Consider the following 25,061-nt stretch of genomic DNA (forward strand, 5'->3'; position numbering starts at 1 on the left):
AATCATATTGGGTCGAATAAATTCACCTCATAAATTCACGTTCTTATTAAAGTGAAAAAAAAGTCAGAACTCTAGACAATTCTTGACACAAATGTTGCATAACTCTGTTTTTTTCCTTCTCCACGTGCACGTGGCACTCTTTCGAAAATAGCAAAATAGTTAAATAATAAAAAGTAAGAACGTTACTTGTTATCGTGTTAAAAGAAGGAAAAAATCCTGCTCGCGTGATCACGTGTCTTTTTAAAAAAAAATTACATAACCTTTTTATTTATATATTTGTTTAAGCTTTTTTGTCAGTGTACTAGAAGGAATTCAGTTGATTACAACATTTCTGCGTGTTCTTTACATTACAATAGTACAACCCTGAATCAGACGGCGCAATACTACACCGTACAATACTGTAAAACTGAAATGAAGCTGTTCTGCTTGAAAATGGGCGCCATTTTCTTCTTATTTTTTTTTATTTATATCGATTTTTTGCTTTAAAAAACTAGAGTAATTACGTGTTAACTTTTTTTAATATCCCATTTTGTTATTTCGGCTTATTTTACTAAAGTAAGTAAAGCTTCATTATTTTTCAAAACTGTTTTTGTTTCTTTGTTTATCGATATTTCGTCGATACTAAGAGTGTTTAGCAGAAAAGCAAACAAACGACTACCTGAAAAAATGAATATACAAGAAATAAATGTTTTCATAGTTAATAAAAGTTCAGTTCATGTTTTTTTTTTGTTTTGAAATAGTTTTTACTGCTCTTTACTTGAAATAATTTCAGCTAACCGAAATTAAAACGAAATTTGAGGCAATAACTGCTTACATGAATTATTATATAAACTACACATGTCATAATCGAATATCCATTAAGCACAAAATAACGGAAAACATTAAAATATGTTTATAAATATTCCTTACGTTGACGGAACTCTCTTAAATTGTTAACACAGAATGCTCAGGTTTCCCTCCTTCAAATTGAAAACGGGGCTCTCCATTTCAAAGTCGCTGCCATTTTGATTTTTTTTCAAACCGGTTCGTGAATTAAAAAAAAAATTTTTTTACAGACTACTTAAAAATGCAAACCAATGAACTTTTCTACCATAAAAGTAACTTTTATTGACTATGGCAACATTTATTTCATGTATATTTATATTATTATATATATAACATTTTCTCTTTGTAAGGAAACATTATTTTGTTGGTCACTATTGGCTACGAATGGAAACAAAGTTGATATAAAAATATATTTTCGCGAAAAGTATCTTTACTTTCATCATATTTTGCTTAGGGTAAAATTTTTGATTATCAAAACCTATCTCTTTACAACCCCCTACTTTTCATAACCTATCATACTTTCATTAATCACAAATGGACTCTGATTTAGTAAAGTATGATAGGTTATGAAAAGGAAAGGTTGTAAAGAGATAGCTTCGAATTTGGTGGTATCAAAACTAAAGCAAAATATGATGAAAGTAAAAATAAAATAAATAAAGCCCATAATTTATTATACCATACCTGTTCACACTGAAACACTTATAACAATATTCTGTGGATCTATATTAAAAACATTGTTAAACTTTGTGACATATTTCCATTCTTTGGAGGTCAGGCGCGAACGAACATCCCATAATTTTATTATACTATATATATATATATATATATATATATATATATATATATATATATATATATATTAGGCGCTATATCTGTCTGCTCTCTGTCTGCGTATTTTAAAGCGCTATCCCTTTCGAAACTAAATATCGCAGAGTGGCGTTAGGGGCCTGAAACGATTGGATTTTTATTGGCTGTTCTTTTATCGGTCATTAGTTGGTTAAAATAGTTTTTAAGGTATCAAAAAAAGGGGTCAAAATTGAAAAAAAAAATGTTATGCATTTTGTACATTCACCTTAGTCTTTTTTTTATCAGTATATATACGTATAACGTTGGTGCAGTGGTAACGTCACCAGCTTTGAATGCTATAGTTTTGCTTTCAGGTTCGATTCCAGCTGATGCCACTCAAAAATTTTTTTCTTGTACTTTTGAAATCACGACTCTATAATAATATATACGAAATCTGAACAAATTAAAGTATATTTAAGCGTATTTTAAGACCGGACAAAGCCGGGCGCCTTCGCCCGCTAGTATATATATATATATATATATATATATATATATATATATATATATATATATATATATATATGATTGCAACGTCTTGTCAGACGAGTGCCACTCCCTCAGACATTTAAAATCCATGAGCCCAAATACCTGAGGGAGTATCTATACAAAGATGATGTTACAGAGTCTTAGCTTTGTACGACAGCTAAGTCTCTCTCTCGGTTCAAAATGTTGAGATCCAGCAACAAGCAAGAGCAAGATAGCCAGCAACAAATTAAACTGCAGACCAGCTTAATGCGGGTACTGGTCTACCGCTTTATGTTTTTTTTAAATCAGAGATTTGCTTCTCCTAGAAAGGTTGCCTTCACCACGGCTTACGGGAGCCCTCTCCACCCCAAATATATATATATATATATATATATATATATATATATATATATATATATATATATATATATATAAAAATTAATGAACAGTTTCTTATTTCCCTCTCCACACTTCACACTTATTCGTTGAACCTATTCCATTGTATCGTCTCGTGACAAAGTCTACTCTACATATTACAACCTGTTTCTTAACAATTGGGCTAATTCTGTAAATATCTGCAATGCAATAAGTTATTTACAGCCATTACCAACAACGTGGATAAGGAGATAAAGCAGGAGGGGGATCACGATCTCTGGCGATGGATTGACCGGTTTCACCAATACAACGCCAAATCCCACGAGATTTTAGACGAGATCTCGAGCCGCTTGCGATTGGCGCCAAGCGGGAGACTTGCAATACTGGTAGATCAATCCAACTAACTTGATCGTCATTTTGCTGTAATATGATGAAAACTCAGCCACATACGCATTTATCGTTACTTTTCCTTCTTTCCATCCGTTGTGTTGCTATGCGTGTGAATGCACTGGAGCCGAGATTTTTAAACGTAGTAATTTTTAATAAAGACTTGCATATGGGAATTTAAAATATTGTTTACTGACACACACACACACACACACACACACACACACACACACACACACACACACACACACACACACACACACACACATCAAGTTTCAAGGTTCTTTTGGGGGATGGCTAATACACAGCGAGATATGATGGTGTATGTAAGTACCTTCACTGGACCATCTGTAAACAATTAAACATTCAATGTAGCAGCAAGTCCTAGGAACATCAACTTGAAAGAACAGTTGGAAATGACTTCTATACCATACATTACGACCATGTAATCCCTACAGCCACCTACCTTGAAAATGCTGCTGTCAAACTTGACATAGTTATATGGAATAAGTCAGAAAGAGTTGCAACCTTGGTTGAAGTGTATGTCCCTAATGATGGAGTTCTGAACAGAGCTGAAAGGGGAAAACAGACCAAATATCAAGGTCTCATGTATGATATGAAAAGAACCTGGAATCTTAGGAAGATATCAATCATACCAGTTATTATAGGTGCTACAGGGCTTATGAAGAAGTCCTACCTAACTAATATTCTTGATGAACCAAGTGCAAAAGAAATCCATACAATTGGACTTAAGGGAGCAACGAGGATACTGAAAAGAGCTCTTGGTTGGTTTCAATAAAAAGCAGGGGAACGTTGGCAGCTGGTTTGGCTGCTCTATACCCAACGTTAAAATCTTCAAAGGAAGAAAATTAAAAAAAAAAAAAAGTTAAAATTATGGTATCCATATTTTGATAGTACCGAGACTACATTTAATGCATCAAAAACCAAGCTTCTCTCTTTTCATCATAATCGCTCTGACTCCTATCTGGCCCAAATTAAAATGAACAGCTCTCGTATTAGGGAAGCACCTTGTCTTGAAAAGCTCCTGACACTTACCTTTATTTCTAATCTGAAATGGAACACATACATCAAATCTGTTGCCAAGATCGCTGGAATATGATTGGATCATTCTACCGCTCCAGTAGGTATCTCACTTCCGATGTAATCCTCTATCTCTATAAGAACAAAGTACGTCCTAAAATGGAGTACTGTTGACACTTCTGGACTGTAGCTGCTCAGCGCCACCTATCTTGCTTTGATAGAGTTCAAAACCGGCTTCAAAACTTATTGGGTGTTGCCCTTTTCTCTTCCCTGCAACATCTTTCCCACAGAAGAGACATTGCAAGCCTGTCTCTGCTCTATCCATATTTTCATGGCAAGTGCTCGACTGAGCTCCAATTTATGCCCATCCTTGCCAAACCTTCACAAAATAACACTCGACTAACTACAACCACAATCAATAATTTCCCCAACTCTCTTACTGTGACTAAATTTAAACGCAGATTTCATGAACAGAGCTTTTTCTCTAAAACTATAGGCATGTGGAACCCTGTTGCATTGGCGTGCTTCCCAGTTGACTACAACATGGTAGCCTTCAAGTCGAATGTAAACAGGATCTTAGTGATCAGTCCCCATAAATAATCAAATTCTACCCAATTTACGTCATTAACGACTACTCCACTACCACCTAAAATTTATTTACCCTTATCATCTCAAGTGCTCTCCAGGCTTTGATAAGTGGTGATTCTCTTCTAAGAAAATAGAATGTTAGAAAATGTGTATCGAGACGAGTTAGGTATTTTACAGATAAAATATTAATTGTAGAAATGTATCGGAAATGTTATGTTGGAATTTTAGAACAAACAGAAATATGAATTAGTTACGTGAGTTGATGACGTAATGAGATAGTTTAGAAATGCGCATAGAGTTTTAGAGTGGAGTTAATCGGAGTGAGAGCGTTAGACAAGTTAGCACAGAAGATATCGTCTCTGCGTTTGGAAGGTGAAAGAAACGCTACCATAGCATAATGTAGAGCTTATAACGCCTTACAGCACTGATAGGAAGTCGAGAATAAAGTTTATATAAAACGAACTTGTTATTTGGCGTTTATTCGAAGGGAGACATTTGTTTCCGGACTTAAGGAAACAAATCAGAAGATTGAGCGACCTATTCGTCCCTATGAAAAAAACAAACATATTTTTCCTTTGTTTGCACCAAGCTGTTGGAAAAAAAATTGTCTCTCGTACGTTTGCTTGTTACGATGTGAACCGAGTTTTATGTGAAACACACACACATACATACTAGATGAACAATAGACGTTCACACACTATATGCATCACATGTTTATATACACCCACTCCCGCTATATAACACTATTTGCGACTATGTCTGTTCACATTTAATTTAAACTTGTGCATTTCTTGATTTGCATAAATTGTTGTGTTATTCATAAGATAAGCCGGATCTTTAGTTGGGGTTGTTTGGATCCGTACATTTATGTGTGCCTCCACATTCAAACGTAAACACAGAAAAGTGCCTTGTACTTTTAAATAACAAGTAACAGGAATGAGTGATTAGAAAAAATGTTTATCTTCCAGTGACAACACTGACAGCATGGATAGGTCGCGAGGTGGTGGTGGTGGTGGTGGTGGTGGTGGTGTGTGTGTGTGTGTGTGTGTGTGTGTGTGTGTGTGTGTGTGTGTGTGCAAAATGGTAGAGAGATAATGTGTCCCTTTCCTGCCCGCGGTCGCCGCTTCTCTATTGTTCTCTGGTTGTCTCTTTTTTATTGGAACGGATGACGTCAGAACATTCCTCCACGCCTTTTTGTTTATTTTTTATAGCGGTTAATGCCGCTGATACCTATCCTCGGGAATTCTACATCCTCCATTTTGAACTTCTTTGACATAATTTCTGGCGCAGCTGAATCCAGAACCGCTTCCTTGACCAACCCTCTTGGATCTGGTCTATATTTACACCATTCTCGCAAGGCCAGACAGACGACCGTCCTCTCTAGAACCACCTCTGCCATCTGCAACTTCAACCCCCTCTGTAACAATAATAAAGATTTGCGTATGTGTTTATGAAAAAAGTGGGCTCATTTTTATACTTGTACTACTTGACTGTTAGGAGACTCTGCTATTTCCGGTCTTTACGGTAAATCATAATCAGGAACATTCAAGTCGATATGGATCCCCGGCTGAAGAAGTACAGTAATTATTTCTTCATGTGTTCTACTCCGGAGTATTTTATGTTTAGCGGCTTCGAAAAATAAATAAATAAATAAAAATAAATACAAATACAAAATGAATAAATAAATTAAATGAATAAATAAATAAATAATAAAAGAAAGATTCGCCATTTTGAAATTTTTACTCCACCGAGAATCTAAAATGGCTAAGAGTAAGCAAAGTCAATAATTACCGGTGAGTGAAGAATCTAACGAGTGGATTTTAATTAGTGAAATTTGCAAAGCTTTTTTTTTCTTTTCAATTTTCTTCAGCATCTGATGACAATGCTTAGAACCAGAGGGCGACGTCGAGAATATCGGGTGTAAGGGAGGATGTATGGGTTAAGGGTCGTAGTTGGCCTCTTTTAAGCTTATTAAAGTGGGATTCTTTGTAATTCTATGTTTTCCATCTTTCCGCTTTTCTTCATTTAATAATCTATTTAACATCGTCCGCTTTTCTCCGTTGAGATGCGTCCGCGCATTTCAACAAGATGTCAATGTTCGTCGGTTTTTTACGGTTCAATTTGAAAGGGCATTTTCTTCGGTTTGTCACGCTTGGTCGGAATATAATTTCGCTTGTATGTCACAGCAGTAACAAGAGAATGAGAAAATAAATGTCGTTGTACTACTACTACTACTACTACTACTACTACACCAGCAGCAACAGAAAACCCAGTTGAAGTTCATTTCAACAACAACAACAACAACGACAACAACAACAGAAAACCCAGTTGAAGTTCATTTCTTATTCTTTGTCTGCTTTGCACCTGAGGCTACTACTGTAACGTGAATGTTACGCTCGAATCGTGTTCATTACAGTTCAAACTTCTCTCGGACCCCCACACAGTCTGGTACCGTCACAAAAGAACAAAAATATCCGACTCATCACGGTAAGTTAAAATAGCAATTTCGTTGGTCTGTCACGCTTTATTGGAATAGAAATGTTGTTGGATATCCGCGCTTGCTTAGAACAATATTTTCGTTGGTCTGTCATGTTTGATTGAAATAGCATTTTGTTAATATGTCACAGTCTGTCATGCTTAGGTATAATAACATTTTTGCTAGTTTGTCACGCTTGGTTGTAATTACATTTCGTTGATCTGTCACGCTTGATTGGAATAGAATTTTCATTGATCTCTCACGCTTTGTTGGAATAGAAACTTTTGTTTGTCTGCCACCATCAGCATTTTCCTTGGTCTGTAATACTTTGTTAGACTTCCTAAAATGGAGCATTGTTGCCGCATCTGGACAGGAGCTGCTCGGCGCGCCCTATTCTGCCTTGATAGAGTTCAAAACCGCTCTCGAAACCTGTTAGACGATGTCCTTTTCTCTTCCTTGTAACCTTTTTCCCACAGAAGAGACGTCGCGAGCCTGTCTTCGACTTATCGCTATTTTCATGGCAAGTGCTCGACAGAACTCCAATCTATGGTCCTTCCTTGTCAAACTTTTATGAAAAAACATTCGACTAATTACAACCACTGTTGTAATAATAATAACAACCACCCTATCTGTGCCTAAATCTAAACGCAGATTCCATGAACAAAGCTTCTTTCTCAGAACTGCCTGCTTTTTGAACCCTGTTCTGCTGTCCTGCTTTCCAGTAAACACTAGAGGATGACCTCCAATCCGTAGTGGAATGGGGACAAAAATGGTTGGCCACATTCAATGCTGCTAAGACTAAGCTTGTTTCCTTCAATAACTACAAGAAACCTTCTCTACCACCAATAGCAATGGCCAAGAACACATTACCTGAAAGTACTTCTTTTAAACTCCTCGGCCTAACGTTTACAGGGAATATGAACTGGAATAGATACATTGAGAGCATTGCCAAGGCTGCTGCAAGGAAGGTTGGCTCCCTCTACCGTGCTAGAAAACTACTTACGCCTGACAGTATCCTATACCTCTATAAGGCAACCATTCGCCCATGTATGGAGTACTGTTGTCACATCTGGGCTGGTGCATCTGCTGCTTGTCTCTCGCTCCTGGATAGGGTTCAAAAGAGAGTCGCCAACCTGATAGGTCCTGAACTGTCATCTAGGCTTCAGCCTCTGTCCCATTGGCGGGATGTTGCATCCTTCTGCCTATTCTGCAAATACTTTAATGGTGAATGCTCTGACGAACTGCAAACACTTGTACCTCCCCGACGTAACTACCACCGACAAACCCGACAAGCTACTAAGTCTCATCCCTTTACAGTAGAGATCCCTAGGTGCAAGAAAGCCTTTTACTCCAATAGTTTCTTCCCCAGAACTGCGGGTCTTTGGAACTCCCTTCCGGGATTCTGCTTTCCCAACTGCAATGATATGCAGAAGTTCAAGTGTAATGTTAACAAACATCTTTCTACTCATCTCCCTTCATAATGACCCCGCTAATTAAGTCCGTGATAGTAGCCCCCTGCTTCAAAGTGGCACTGTGCCTTGTTTGGGGTGAAAATTGAATAAATAAATAAAAAAAAGTTGAATACAACATGATAGCCCTCAAATCCAATGCTTTTTTTTTTTTTTTACACAGTGATCACCACTTATCAAGGCCTGGAAGCCACTCAGGGATAAGGGTTATTGCAAGTACATTACGTTAGTGTGGAGATTTGCTGAAATGTTTACTTAAGGGGACGGGTCATTAGGAATTTGTTAACATTGGACTTGAAGACATCCAAGTTGTAGTCCGGAGGGAAGCAGGCAGACGGAACAGAGTTCCACAGGCGTGCAGTTCTAAGAAAGAAGCTTTGTTCATGGAATCCGCGTTTTGATTTAGGCACAGATATAGAGTGGGGGAAATTTTTCACAGTGGATTCAGCTGGCCGGGTGTTTTTCGTGAAAGATTGGCGAAGGGGGACCAGAGATTGGAGTTCAGACGAGCATCTGCCATGGAAATAACGATAAAACAAGGACAGGCTCGCAACGTCTCTTCTGTGGGAGAGAGGTTGCAGGGTAGAGAAAAGGGCATCCCCCACTAAACCACGAAGTCTATTTTGTACTCTGTCAAGGCAGGATAGGCTGTTTTTAGTTCTTGTTAAGCCGTCCTCATAAATAACCAAATTCTACCCAATTTACATCATAAGTGATTACTACACTACCATCTTACATTCAGTAACCTTTATCCTTGGATGGAACTGCCGATACTTAATGATAAGGTTAAACTATATTGTGACACGAAAAGGGGGAACATGCAATAATTATTGTATAATGTTGATATCCGATTAAGTCAGAGGCACGGATAATGACTGGACTTGTTGGTTCAGGTGTCAACCATAATTGGCATGGATAAAAAAAGGAACCGTGAACTAAAAAGGGTTAGATTAACGAGTTTTCTTTCAAATAATCTTATCAAAAGTAGGATGAAGTAAAGAATAGATACCCCGTAGCAGACGACGCCGCCTGGCGGTGCCAGGCGCACAATTCAACTAACACCGGTGATTCGACCTTGACATTGGCACAAGCACATGGCGTCAGTTGTTTTTAAACACGTCAAATAGCAAACATGCCCGAATATTCACCAGCATTTTTTTAAAAATATATTTACAAAACCTTTGAAGATTTAAAAGAAAAAGTATATATTTACAAAACATTTTTTTAAAATAAGTAACAAAACGAACGTATTTAAATAAAAGATATTTAAATAAACGGGTGTCTCTTTCTGTTTCGGATTTTTGCTGCCAAGATTGATTTTTATGTGCCGTGTTTTTTGGGGGGGGGGTTCTGTGTGCATTTTTAAGACAATTCAATATTCTTTAAAACATTAACTTCAGCGACAATTAATATATTTTCAAAATAATATTTTTAAATATTACATTTTTACGAATATTCGCGAGCAAGATTTAAAAAAAAAAAAGACGAGGTGTTTTTTTTTTCAATTAAATTATAAACTTTATTTGAACTTTCAACAAACTTTTACAGACATAAAAATAGACTTTATAGATATTTTATAATAATTTTTTTAAAATATATTTAACGAAAAGTTTTTTTATCATTTCATTGGTGAATAAAATTTCAAAGTAATAAATGGTGAAAAAAAATATCTCGAAAAGAAAAAACACCTCGTCTTTTTTTTTGTTTTAAATAAAACTTTAATTTTAAAATTTCGATGTTTGAAAAACAGTCCATAATATATATTTCATTATAAAAGTTCTATTTTTGTTTGATAAAAAGAATAAAACAGTTAATAAAAAAAAAAACAGTCCATTAAGTTCAAATAAAGACTGTTTGAATAAAACTTATAAAAAAAGATATGAATAAAATAATATATTTTTTTATCTCGATTGTTTATACTTGTGATTTTATTATGCATAAAAAATTGCCTCGGCCTAAAAGGATTTCTCCTCCACTGACCACCGACATACATCGCACTGTAAATAAATATTGAATTGTATCAAAAACGCACAAAAAAGAAATGGCCACAACCGTATAGAATGAACCTTTTTTTATAAGTTTTATTCAAACAGTCTTTATTTGAACTTTTTTTTTTTAATCTTGCTTGCGAATATTCGTAAAAATGTAATATTTAAAAATATTATTTTGAAAATATATTAATTGTCGCTGAAGTTAATGTTTTAAAGAATAAATATTTAATTGTCTTAAAAACGCACACAGAACCCCCCAAAAACACGGCACATAAAAATCAATCTTGGTCGCAAAAATCCGAAACAGAAAGAGACACCCGTTTATTTAAATATCTTTTATTTAAATATGTTCGTTTTGTTACTTATTTTAAAAAAATGTTTTGTAAATATATACTTTTTCTTTTAAATCTTCAAAGGTTTTGTAAATATATTTTAAAAAAAATGCTGGTGAATATTCGAGTAGGTTTGCTATTTGACGTGTTTAAAAACAACTGACGCCATGTGCTTGTGCCAATGTCAAGGTCGAATCACCGGTGTTAGTTGAATTGTGCGCCTGCTGGCACCGCCAGGCGGCGTCGTCTGCTACAGGGTATCTATTTTTTACTTCATCCCAAAAGTAATAAGAGCAATAGAGATATATGAGTCATAGGACTAGGAACAATGTTAGGATAACTAGTTTAGTCAAGGATATTAAATAACGAGTTTCTTCTTCTTCTTCTTCTTCTTCTTCTTCTTCTTCTTCAACAACAACAAAAAAAAAAAAAAAAAAAAAAAAACTATTTCAGACAATTGTAAAAATCTATCAAACGAGCAAGGAGAGATATAACTGTTATGACTGATAGGATATTGAAAGAGATTCGAGTGTTGATGTAAGAGAATAAAAAAAAAAAACGCGCGAAAAAACTTACACGAAAAAAATGTATGAATGTATCTTGAAGCACAATTAACATTTTAATATATGTGTTATGAAGACTGCCAAGACGCAATGAACTGGTTTTATTACTAAAATAAAAATATCCCGTTTCAGTTTGGTGAATTAACAGATTCAGGATCAACAAAGGCTATGCAAACTCTGATTTGGTCTTGCAATGATTTGACTCGCTTTGTAAAGTATGTTTTTACGTTTGAAACTGTATTCTTGCACAATCAAATAAAAACACTTCAACACTTCTTCAATTAAATTTTTGAAAATCCCCCCCTCAAATCCTCGCTATTTAAACACTTCACTGAGTTTTTCCTTTCAATGTTTTGAAACGTTGCCTTTAAATATTTGGAAGAATACTTTAGAATTCTTTTATTTTTACAAATACAAAAAGGAAAGAATAAATTAGGAATTAATTTTTAACAAAAAGAATTATAAAATGGAAATATCGGACAGATGATATAATAAGACATTTTTATTTAGAATTAATTATTCATGTTTTATTGTGTGGACTTTTGAGTTTTGTTTTCTTTTTTATTACCTCAGGCAGGTTTAATTAAATTCTTGTAAAGAACTTTTTGGGATGGAAGGTATGTAACATAGTGCATATGAGCACGTTGGAAAATATCAGCAGCAACGAAGGGCTGCTGGCTTACGAAGAGATTAGCAGCAGTAGCAAAAAAAAGGCGCATATGCAAATTAGGATGTGTGCGCGAGATGAAAAAGGAAAAAAAAAAGAAGAAAAAATGCACCACGTTGTCGATAGAAGCAAAGAGCGTGTTGAAAAAATGGACGTGTAAAGACGATGACGGATATGAGCCGGCTGTGGCCGGTATGTGGTCGGAGAAAGGAGAAATGTAACCAGTCTAGACGGACATGTGGCAGCGAGAGACTTTTTTTTTTAATAGCGCCGAAGGCAATAGCACTAAAAACATTTGTTAAAAAAAAAAATTCCGACCCTGGTTTTTATTTCTTTCTTTGTAACTGCAACGTTACAGAAGGAGTTAGACACAAACATTATTTTTCATTTAATAAAAAAATTATATTGCGCTAATCGTCTTTCTAAAATTTAATTTTCAAATTTAATCTTCTATTTAGATTTTTACGGTCCTGTGAGTATTTTATAAAGGCCAATCTTTTCAGCAAAATCTATTTACAGCTTGCTTTTAAAGTCAAACTGACTATTTTATGACTCACTTCTTTCAACGCGTAATTCTTGTTTTACCAATTATCCAGGTGAACGTACTTGCGGCTTACTTCTTTAATATCTCTTTTCGTTATCCAACTTTTAATTCAAACCCGAAAGAAATCACTCGCTGACATTTCGCAGCTTTGGAAACGAAATACGAAAAACACGTGCTTTATCTCGCCGACAGGGGCCGCCGTTATCGGTTGCATAGATTCAGTGTGCTCCAATTTTTTTTCAACTTGCCTCCCGAAGAATTCGTCAGCTTCTCGTCAGAAAGCATTCTATGATGTCGACGCAAAAAGTTCTACAGATGGTAACGATTATCGCTTTATAGCGTCCCCACCCCACAACCGAAAATAAAAACAGTCAGAGGATAAGAAAAAAAGAAAATCTATCTCCCCTCCCTAGTGGTTAACGATAAGGCAGAACCGTTTTAGTTTCAGATTTAAATGTTGCGTATTACTTAGTGTTCTATAGCAAAGGACGTGTTGCTAGTGAGCGACCAATAAACACAAAGCAAATATCTATCTATCTATCTATCTATCTATCTATCTATCTATCTATCTATCTATTTCTTTTATCTGTTACCCTCGCCAAACAAGGCACAGTGCCATTAGGTCGTAAATGGCTACTATTTGAGACAAAATTTGTGGAGACCCTGTGTTCAGAGTTGGACAGCAAGATGTCTGTTCACATTACATTTGAACTTCCGTATGTCAGTAAAGTCAGGGAAGCAGAGCCCAGAAGGGAATTCCAAAGTCTATTAGTTCGATGGAAGAAGCTATTTGAGTAGAAGTTTTTCCAGCATTTAGAGATCTCTACAGTGTAGAGGTGGAATTTTGCTGCTTGTCTGTTTTTTTTTGAAAGTTATTTACGTCAAGGAGGTAATAGTCCTTTAAGTACGCCTGAGCACCTTCCATTAAAGTTTTTGTAAAACAGACACAAGGGTGCTACATTTCGGCGATGGGTCAGAGGTTAGAATTTGGATGATAGTGTGGAACTTATTAGGTTGGCGACTTTGATTTGAATTCTGTCTAGGAGCGACAGACTCGTGGCAGATGCATCAGCCCAGATGTCATAACAATACTTCATGTATGGGCGAATAGTGTCTTTGTAGAGATACAGGACACTCTCAGGTGTGAGTCATTTTCTAGCATGGTAGAGGGAGCCCACCTTCCTTGCAGCAACCTTAGCGATTAATGTAGCGCATTACTTAATGCTATATAGTAAGCGGCGTGTTGAATGGAAAACTTTTAAGGTCAGAGGTCACCTCCGTCAGAAGTTGATAAAGTCATGTGAATCTTGCAGGGTTTCTTTCGATCTCTTACCTGTTGAGATTTCAGTAAGGATTTTTATGAAATTTCGCACAAATATACTTTATGTATCTGGCAGTGTCCTTAGATAGGTTTTGTATCGGAATGTCTTCGATAAAGATCGATAATCGATAAACGATATAATCCGATGAAAGAAGGAACAGGCATTGTGTTTAGTTCGGAGTGAATAAGAATTAAAAAAAAGCAGACAAGGACCGACCCGATCGACTGACCAATTAAAAATTAGACTCCTAACGAAGCGTGGAAAGAAAATGGCGACGCATATTTTGGAAAGAAAATGGCGACGCATATTTTGAAACTCGTAAACATCTGGCGGGAAACAGATTTAGCATGGCGATAACAAGAGATACGTTGGCGATAAGCGTCCGCTTCAATCCGGGGCCAAAGGATGATGCAACGATTGCCATCTGGCCAGAGTAAATTTGGAGGCGGACATTTAAATGTCGATTGTCCAGGATAATAATGTAGCAATATTAGTTCAATAAAAAAAAAAAAAAATTCAAGCGCAAAGATCTTATTGGTACTAACACGCACAAATCGATCTTTTTAAATATTACTTAATACTAGCGATACTTGTGGAAGTCCCACAGCGGTATCTTTCATATGTAATATATTCCTCTTGGACATTCGCTGGACGCTTAACTTGAATGGAGACTCGGGCGATATTATTGTAGCTCTTTCGTTAAAACTTAATTATTTATCTGAGTAAGCTGGTTAATGTAGTGTCAGAATATATGTGGTTATTACGTTTATCTCCAATATCCTTATAGGAGCCTGTGATATATTTCCAGCGTATGGAAATATCATTATGTCATATTTAGACAGAGCAGATGCTACCCTTAGATTCTAGCTAGAAAGCCAAAAGTTATATTTTAGTTTCACGTACGGCCCGAAAGCGAAATCATTTTTTTAAATTTTAAATTCTTTTATTTGTTTACGTTGTTTACGGGAGATCCTATTTATTAATAAGAAGGATATAAAGTAGTAACATACTATGAACATTAAATTAGTATACAGATGCACTAATTTAATGTTCGTAGTGTGCTATCACTTTCTACCCCCCCCCCCTTTTTAATAAATAGGATCTCCCGATCAAATAATTTATAAGTAGAAAACGTGACACACACACGTAGTACGTTATAGATACTACTGTATTAATATATGTATATATATATATATATATATATATATATATATATATATATATATATATATATATATATATATATTTCTGTAGGAATATATTTTCTTATAATATATATCAATCCTTATTTAAGAAGCTCTATGTAATTACAGAGCAATATAGAGAATAAATGACAAAACGTTATATTTCAAAATTCATGATGTTGACTATCTTATAATTTATTCCTTTAATTCAATTGACTTATACAATTCTTGGCAGTAAGGCATAGTAGATTCACTGATTGATATAATAATTAAGTGATTGATTTTGCGCTACGAAACAGATACTGTCACGAATTGTATAAGTCAACTGAATTAAAGGAATAAATTATAAGATGGTCAACATCATGAATTTTGGAATATAACTTTTTATCATTATTCTCTCTCTCTCTCTATCTGTCTGTCTGTCTGTCTGTCTGTCTGTCTGTCTGTCTCTCTCTCTCTCTCTATATATATATATATATATATATATATATAACTACTTCATTTACTCACATTAAATTAATATACGAAAGTATAGATTTATGCGTAAACTAAAAGTATTTACTTCAAAAGTGCTCAATACGTAGGTAGAGCTAGTTAGTAATTTATAAAATATATATGGCGATTAAGCTACACTGAATATTCGGCGTTTCATCCACTCTAGGATTCGTCAGGCTTAATATTCAGTGTAGCTTAATCGCCATATATATTTTATAAATTACTATATATATATATATATATATATATATATATATATATATATATATACTCACGTTCATCTCTAACAAGGCATATCACTACTTTGAAGTAAGGGGCTACGATCTGGAATCATGCCTAGGAAAGATTTACAAGATGTTGGTCTACGTTACATTTAAACTTCTGCATATTAGTACAGTCAGGGAAGCAAGTAGCAGGAAAGGAATTCCAAAGTTTAGCTATTTGAGGGAAGAAACTGTTACAGTAGAAAGCTTTCTGGCATTTAGGGACCTCAACAGTGAACGGGGAGTGATTTTGTTGCTAAGTGGGTTTGTTGGGGATATGTACGTTGAGGGGGCACAACGAGTTCATCAGAGCACATTCCATTAAAATATTTGTAAAACAGGCACAGAGATGCCACATTGACGCGACGGGACAGAAGTTGGAAATTAGTTGACAAAGTGTGACCTATTAGATTAAAGACTCTATTCAAGAGGGAAAGACTAGTGGTAGATGCACCAGCCCAGATGTGGCAACTATACTCCATGCATGGGCGGATGGTGGCCTTGTAGAGGTACAGGATACTCTCAGATGTGAGTTGCAATCTAGCACGGCAGAGGGAACCTACTTTCTGTGCAGCAGTCTTAGCAATGTAGAATATTTTTGTTTTCTTTAATACATTCTTTTTTTTTTCAAGTCTTTTGAAGGAAGGTGTAAATTTGAGTCAATGGTAACGTTTACAACGTTATTTCATGTGCTCATATTACTTACCATGTAGTCGAGTATATATATTCCAACATAAATACGGGGATAACATGCTCTTGTCTAGCCATGGCCCAGTAGAAGTCCTAAGAAATTCGCAATTGTATTTTGAATATGACCGCACTGAGCATTGAATCTTCAAACCGCAAAAAAGTGTTGCTTAAACTGAAACTGTGGCGTGACGGATAGAGTACTTAGTAAAGTCATTCTGTACTGTTCTTTATTCATACTGTTTATACCTGCTGTTATTAAACATGAGAAGACAACGAGAGAGAGAGAGAGAGAGAGAGAGAGAGAGAGAGAGAGAGGAAACGAATTCCTGCTGATTATTGCTTATATAATCGAACTCCAACTGCCTACGTTATAATTTGAAATAGCAGAATAAATGCTACTGTGGAGTGCATCGCGAAACGGTAAAGGCAGAAATATAAGAGAAACGGTGTTTCATGCAAATACCCAATAACATTAATCGATTGGAGTTATGTGAGGATTAAAATGCAAGGACCAATTCTGTTGAGCAAACTTCTGGACTAAACACTCAAATCGTTAAATTTTTCTGGCTTCCGTATAAAAAGCGGTATAAATGCCACTGTAAAGTGCATTGCAAAATTGTGCACGCAAAAATATAAGATAAACGATATTTTATGCAAATACTCAAAGACAATAATAGATTGTTTTAAGTTAGGATTAAAATGCAAGGCCCAATTTGCTGATCAGGATTCTAGGATAATCAAAGTGAAGAAAATTCCCGCCAGAAGTAAAGTTAGGGTTGGATTAGAATAAGGGTAAGATTAGGGTTAGGGTAGATGAGGATTAGGGTTAAGATCAGGAGTTAATTACGCTGATCAAATCTCCTAAACATTTACTCAAACGATTGGATTTTTCTGTCATCTGTACAAACACAGAATAAACGCCACTGTGGACGCCTCGCGGAATGATGACGGTGAAATCAATAAGTGGAAAATTGTTTCATGCAAACCACCGATTGCCATGACTAATAATACCTGATAGTCAATCGCTCAAACTCCTCGACTTAATATTCACGGGTAAAATGAATTCAACCAAATAAATTGAAGACATTGACAAGACTACAGCAAAACGGTGGGCTCGCTCTATCATGCAAGAAAACCACACACACCTGACAATATCCTGTATCTCTACAAAGTCACAATTCGCCCATGCATGGGGCCACAGCTGAGCTGCTACATCTACCACTAGTTTCTCACTCTTAGACAAGGAAAAAAAAATCTAATAGGTCCCGCACTATCAACCAAGCACCAACCTCTGTCCCATCATCGCAATTTTACATCCCTGTGCCTCTTATACAAGTACTTTAACAGAATGTGCTCTGATGGACTAATAGCACTTGTGCCGCATCGGCGTACATGCTCCCAACTGACCCGACCATCGGCAAAATCCCCCCTTCAATGTGAAGGTCCCTAGATACCGAAAAGCTTTTTACTCAAATAGTTTCTTCCCGCGAACTGCTAGATTTTGGAATTCCCTCCCGGTTTCCTGCTTCTCTGAATGTAATGTGAACAAACATCATGCTTAACTTCATAGTATCCTTGCAGACATGGTGCCAAGTTGTACGCACTTACGCTCACTTGGCAATATGCCTTGTTTGATGTAAAAGAGAAACCCTTGAATGCGGAGACTAACACACATGAGGTACAGGCACAAACGGCACATACAGAAAATGCTACAGATGTGAAACGCAAAGGAGCACCACATGGAATCATGAAAACTGAAACTAATGTTACTCCCCTGCGCCCTTACTTCTCCCCCTTTTTTATGTGTATGTGTATGTCGCCAGAAACTGACGCCGCACCAAATATGTGAGGACAATCAAGGAGGATGGAAAGACCGAGGAGAGAAAGCACTAACCAAACCTCTGCTAGATAAATGCGAAGAGGACCCAAATTGCAGTGAAGATCAATGGTCGCTGATAATGAGAAATAAATGATAAGCGGCTGTTACGATAACGCAAATTCAACTTTAATAGTTTTCGAAAGAGGTGGAGAATACTGGAAATCTGGAGAGACTTGATGTCACTCAGACTCCAGAGAACACCACAAATTGTGAGTAAACAATATATATATATAAAACTTAAATTCTTTCAGCTTTAATCGAAACCAAAACAAAAACTTACATTAACTTAAAACTTAAATTGTGTGTGTGTGTGGGTGCGTGTGTGTGTGTGTGTGTGTGTGTGTGTGTGTGTGTGTGTGCATTTCCCTACCAAACTACTCTCTCGATTTTCAGTCTACAGACTGGAGATTTGGCATGAGGAGTATTGAGATTTGGGAAAATCTTTTTAATCTGTTTTTCGGCAAAAAATTTGGCTGCTAAGGGGTCAAAGTTCAACGAGTTGCCCTTTGAAATTTTAGATGTAGGTAACTTGGACATGGATCAATTTTTTAAAATTTGATTTGAGCCCAAAACAAAAAATATGATTTGAGCTCAAAACAATGAATGTCAAGAGGTAAAAATTGGGGTCAAAGTAAAAAAAAAAGTTAAAAACAATTTGATCTCTGCGGTCTCTACCAAATTACTCAGCCAATTTTTCGTCTAAACATTTGAGATTTTACATAAAGTGTATTCACACATGGGGAAAGCTTTTTAATCGGTTTTTGGCCGAAGAATTGGCTGCCAAGGGGTAAAATTTCCAAAGATTTGACATTTGCGTCGCTAACAAACTATTAAGCCAATTTTGCGTCTAAACATTTGAAATTTTACATAAGGGGTATTCAGACATGCAGCAAGCTTTGGGCGAAAATTTTGCTGCCAAGAGATCAAAGTTGAAAAAATCGACTTTTGCAGACTCTACCAAACTTCTCCGCCAATTTTGGGTCTAAACACTTGAAATGTTTGATGTAGGTTCCTGGACATGAGTCAAACTTTTTAATATATGTATACATATAAAGTTATGAACGATACATAGGGCCGGAGCGAAGCCGGGCTGAACTACTATTAAATAAATAAAAATGGAATCATCCTTTTGAGTAAGTAAGGGAACGTTTCGTTTTTTATTTTTTTATTTTTTTAGTAGCGGACTTTTTTATAATGAGGTTTCCCTACAAAAGATCCCTAGATCTAATCATATTTCACACTGAAAAGACTGCGCACTTATATTCGGTATTTATTTTTCTCCCTTTTTCATATTTGGATTTCTTTAAGGTTTAATCATTACTCCGGATAATTTTCGGGTCGCGTGCGACGTTCAAATTAACCGAAGGTCCGTGAAGGTTACAAAAATTGTTTAAAAGTTTGGCACACGGCGTTGGGGTGAAGGGGAGTTGGGGGGAGTCGGAAATGGAACGCATTGATGACTTAATTCGACTCACGCTTCAAGGGATGTCCAGATTCTAAATATTATTATAATAGACATGATATTGAATCAACATTTGAAAGTTTGGACAGCTGTTTCCTCCTAAACTCAGAAGCATGAACGCACACACATACACGTGTGCATATATATATATATATATATATATATATATATATATATATATATATATATATATATATATATATATATATATATACTCCTATAAATTCGTTTTTCTTTTGTGTGTATTGATATTCATATTAAAAACCCTCTTTTCTATTTATTTGAAAAGAAAATACAATTTTCTTATATATGGGTTTTGGGATTGCATTCATTAGCAAAAGATCTAGCTAATTTGCATATACTTTTAAACATTCATTTTAATTAATTCCCTATTAGTTTTTTCGGTTTTCTTATGGGATGATCATCTTTAGTTAACTATTATGTGTAATTACATTCATGCAGATATTCTACATGATTTATACTTGCATAATACTGTTTCCATATATATTTATGTATACGTATATATTTTTGTTTAATCTATCTATCTATCTATCTATCTATCTATCTATAAAAGTGAACGTGTCTTTTTGTCTGTGTGTCTGTCTGTGTGTCTATCTGTCTGTGTACATTTCCCTACGCAATAACTCAGTCAATTTTTAGTCTACAAACTCGAAATTTGATATACATGTACTGAGATTTGCAAATAGCAAATAACTGTGTTCACAAGATAAAATTTACTCTAGGATAGCGATACAAAATATTTTTAAAACTAACAAAAACAATAGAAAATAAACAAATAAATAAATTAAATAAACATGAATATACATAAACGATCACACATATATGTATATATATATATATATATATATATATATATATATATATGTGTGTGTGTGTGTGTGTGTGTGCGTGTATGTGTGCATATATGTATGTACATATATATATATTTATATATAAACTAACAATAAAAAAACAAAACAAAAAACACTAACCTAGTTTTAAAATAGATCCTTTGTCCGATAAATGCATGCCCATTGGCTGATAGGAAGGGCGCGGTGGATACTAGAAAGCTGATTGGCTAACTAAAATCTCAATAGAAGAGGAGCATATAAAAACGATAAACAACCACAGAACTCGCGCATAAGCCTGAAGAGTCCTAGAGTGGATGAAACGCGGAATATTCAGTGTAGCTTAATCGCCATATATATTTTATAAATTACTATATATATATATGTGTGTGTATCTCTCTCTCTCTCTCTCTCTCTCTCTATATATATATATATATATATATATATATATATATATACACACACGAGGTGCCTTCAATAAGTCACAGGAAGCAAGGCCAAGACTATAAGGAGGGTGAGGAACTGTATTGATGTCCATCTTGGTCAAATAGTCTGTGACAAGGATGGAGTTGTGGATTGGTGTATTTTCGTGGTGGAAATGCCACTGATTCAATTTGAATCTCTTCCTGAACTCTCTTAAAACCTCAAAATAGAATTCTGTGTTGACTGTCTGTTCAGTGAGAACCCAGTGCATATAGATGCCTCTGCTGTAAAAAAAAAAAAAAGGATCATCATAAGTTTCTGGGCGTATTTGCTCTGTCTGACCTTTTTGGGTCTGAGAGAGCCAACATGCTTCCACTAGGGACTCTGTCTCTTGGTTTCTGAGTCATAGCAGTAGATCCAACTTTTATCACAGGTCACCAGAGTATCAACAACTGTGGGATCTGAATTGACCAACTCGACCATTTCCCTGCTGTCATGACAACGTCTTTTTTCTGGTCTTCTCCGAGCACACTTGGGACAAACTTCGCTTAAATCTAACGCATGTTCAGTTCCTCGCGAATAATTGTGTATACTATTTTGTCTCTGTAGACGGTTCTTATCCATGAAATTGTATATGTACATCTTATCCATGAAATTGTATATGTATACGTAATAAAACCAACTATAAAAAACTTTTTGAATCGCTGATAGCCATGACAAATGACACAGTACTCCTCGGTCTAAGATTCAGATATCATTGAGAACAACGACCTGAAACAACACATGGGTCCCACCCGGCAGCGGATATCTTGGGACAAAGTTAGATTTCTAAAATCAACGGAGGGGGTCCTCATTAAGTGATAAAATATTTATTGATTGATTGCTTGTAGTATTCATTTAAATCCAAGTTTAAGTCAATCAAATAATATTTAATATAATGTATATTACGTTATAGTGTGTTTCTATACCAGATGAAATGAACTGCGCGATTATTTCTTTGTCTAATTCAGACATGGTCGGCTTAAAGCGATATGTGCCTGTTTTGCCGTTAAAGATTATCTTGCGTGTTATCTTTACTTTATATATATACTAGCATTTCAGCCCGGCGTTGTCCGGGTGTTTGGAAGTGTGTGTTGAGCAAAAAAAAAAAAAAAAAAAAGAAAAAGTGGTAGTAGGAAGCTTCTGCAATAAGCTTGGTTCCTTCTACCATGCTAGAAAATTACCCCCACCAGTCTCCTCTGTGACGCCACCCACACGTCTCTTGAACACATGCTTCTCTCATCACATATCGAACATGTGTTTCTATGGACACCGGCCATTCATCGAACACCACTCCTCTGAACACTGCTTCTTCGAACAATTATGTCCTTTATATATATGCTGTGACGTCACATCACATACTGGCTCGGCCATTTGCATATGGCTGGTGTTGCTTGCCCAGCGTCAGCGACTCTGATACAATTAGGATTACGTTTAACTTTTAATTTTTGAATAATTGTTTGTAATTTTGTGAAACACTCAGATTTGTTAAGTAAAATATATTTAAAAAATAAAGAAAAATGGAATAATAAACTCATAGAACTTACATAAAACTATTTCACGTGAAAAACTGAATGGGCTATTCAGAAATCAAAAATAAGTTTTTCAAGCGAGGATTTTCAACTAAGACTTGTTATGCAGGTTTCGGCCCTAATACCGTTTGCTGCCACACCTGTCCGTTATGAATAGCAACCGTTACTGCCAAGAGTTAGTAAAGGTTAGACTTTCGGGGGAGTTTTTATTACTCTGATCTAAAAAGTACCGAAGATGCAGTGCAGACAACCTACCGTGAAGCAATCATTAGTCGACCCGATGGACGCTACCGGGTGCGTGTACATGTGTATCCGCGGGGGTTGGGGCTGCGCTAGGCGAGATGCTGGTTTGTGGAGCAGGCAGTGATATATTGGCCGCTCTATGCTAGCGTCTGATTAGTTTTGAGAAAAACACATTGCTCAAATGTTGAAAGAAGCAAAAACCAGATGGAAATCTTGAGTAATCTCGACCGACCTACATTAACAGTCATTTGCTATCTCATTATATATATATATATATATATATATATATATATTAGCGTTGGGGCGAGCGATTAATCGGAATCAGAATCGGGTATCGTAAAAATCGGAACATTTGGGGACATCAGAATCGGTATCGGAATCGAAAATATTCGTGCCTATTTTCCGATGCCAATTAATGGTCTTTTCTTTTTAATTTGATTTTGTTTAAAGTAAAATCTGCCATTGCTAGTAATAATGATAAATTGTAAATATTTATTGATTTTAAATACTTTAAGTTTGTGAAAATGAGTTAAACTATACAACATACTGTCAGAAACCCACCGAATATATGTTACTGTGGCATAGACTAATATATCTGACATATATTTGGCGGGTTTCTAATAGTATTTTGTATAGTTTTTAGTCTTAACTCACTTCCCTAAACTTAATATAATCAACAGAGAATCCGTCGCCATTTATATTTTTCAAATACACCGATGAACACTGTATATTTTTTAAATAGTTTTTCCAAGTTAAATTTAAATTTCACGATATTTTTTTTTAAATAAATTGTTAATTGGAAGCACAGAATAGTTACAAAACACCCTCCCCTCCTCATGGGAAGAATGGCTGAAAAAATAACGGTATTATTTCAGCACGGTACCAAAATGCATATGTACCGTAAATTTTCTTAGAAAAAAACTTTTCTATATTTTCACCTAACAATTTACGGTTTTAATAAAAACAGCGTTCATATATTCTTATATAAAAACAACTTCTGTTAACAAAAAAAAACAAAACAAAAACCCAAAGAAAAACGTATATGCCAATTTTGTTAAAAAAGTTTTCTTGAAAATAAAACACAACAAAAAAACAACAACAACAACTTTATAACAATTTACGGTAAAATATAAGTTACTTTTTATTAGGAGGAGAGGAGTACCTTTCCCTTTACAAGATTTACATATTCTCCGTATAGTAATTTATCAGTGCATACGTTGGTAAGTACTTACAAGAGACTGCATTTAAAGAGAGTATTAGCAATTTTAACTCAGAAAACGAAAAGACGAAACAATCGAAAAAAAATCCATAAAACTATTTTCGTGATTATTACATTTTTCATCTGGTCGCCATTTTGTTTTTTATAAGGAATTTATCTTCGTTTCGTATTTTTTTCTGTTTCGAAACTATAATTCCTGATTAGATTGGTTTTAAAGATACTAACAATTTCTTTCTCCAGTTCTTTGCTCGCTCGATTATATAAAAAAAACGTTAAAATCTGCGCATGTCGGCACATAAAAATGTTAACTTGAGCTTTGCCTCGTTCTCAACTTTGGATACTTGATTTCCGAAAGATTAAAGAAAAATAAAGTGACGCATAACTCGCAGCGATTTTGTTTTTTTTAATCTCACTTTTGTTTAGGCTTTTTTTTTTTTAAATCTCTTTTATTTTCGATTTTTGACAAAGATTCGAAATTTTTACATGAAGGTGGTTCCTTTATCACGCACATACACTCACAGAGAAACACTCCCCCATATATATATATATATATATATATATATATATATATATATATATATATATATATAGGGAGAGAGACAGAGAGAGAGAGAGAGAGAGAGAGAGGGAGGGAGAGAGAGGGAGAGGGAGAGAGATACAGTAGAACCCCGAGATACGGCATAAAAAATGGTAACAAAATACAGTACAGTATATAATACACATATGTATTATTATTTATCGGACTACTGTTCTCATCTTGAGTGTTATTTTCACAACGTTTCAGTCGATACAACCCCCGACCTTCTTCAGGTGTATCTTGTCGAACTCGGGAATATTTCTGTCGAACTCGGGAATTTGGACGGAATTTCGAACGGAACCCTTTATTTACTTTA

This window comes from Euprymna scolopes, chromosome 42 (assembly GCF_053919585.1).
Source record: "Euprymna scolopes isolate OS-2025 chromosome 42, ASM5391958v1, whole genome shotgun sequence".
NCBI classification, from domain to species: domain Eukaryota; kingdom Metazoa; phylum Mollusca; class Cephalopoda; order Sepiida; family Sepiolidae; genus Euprymna; species Euprymna scolopes.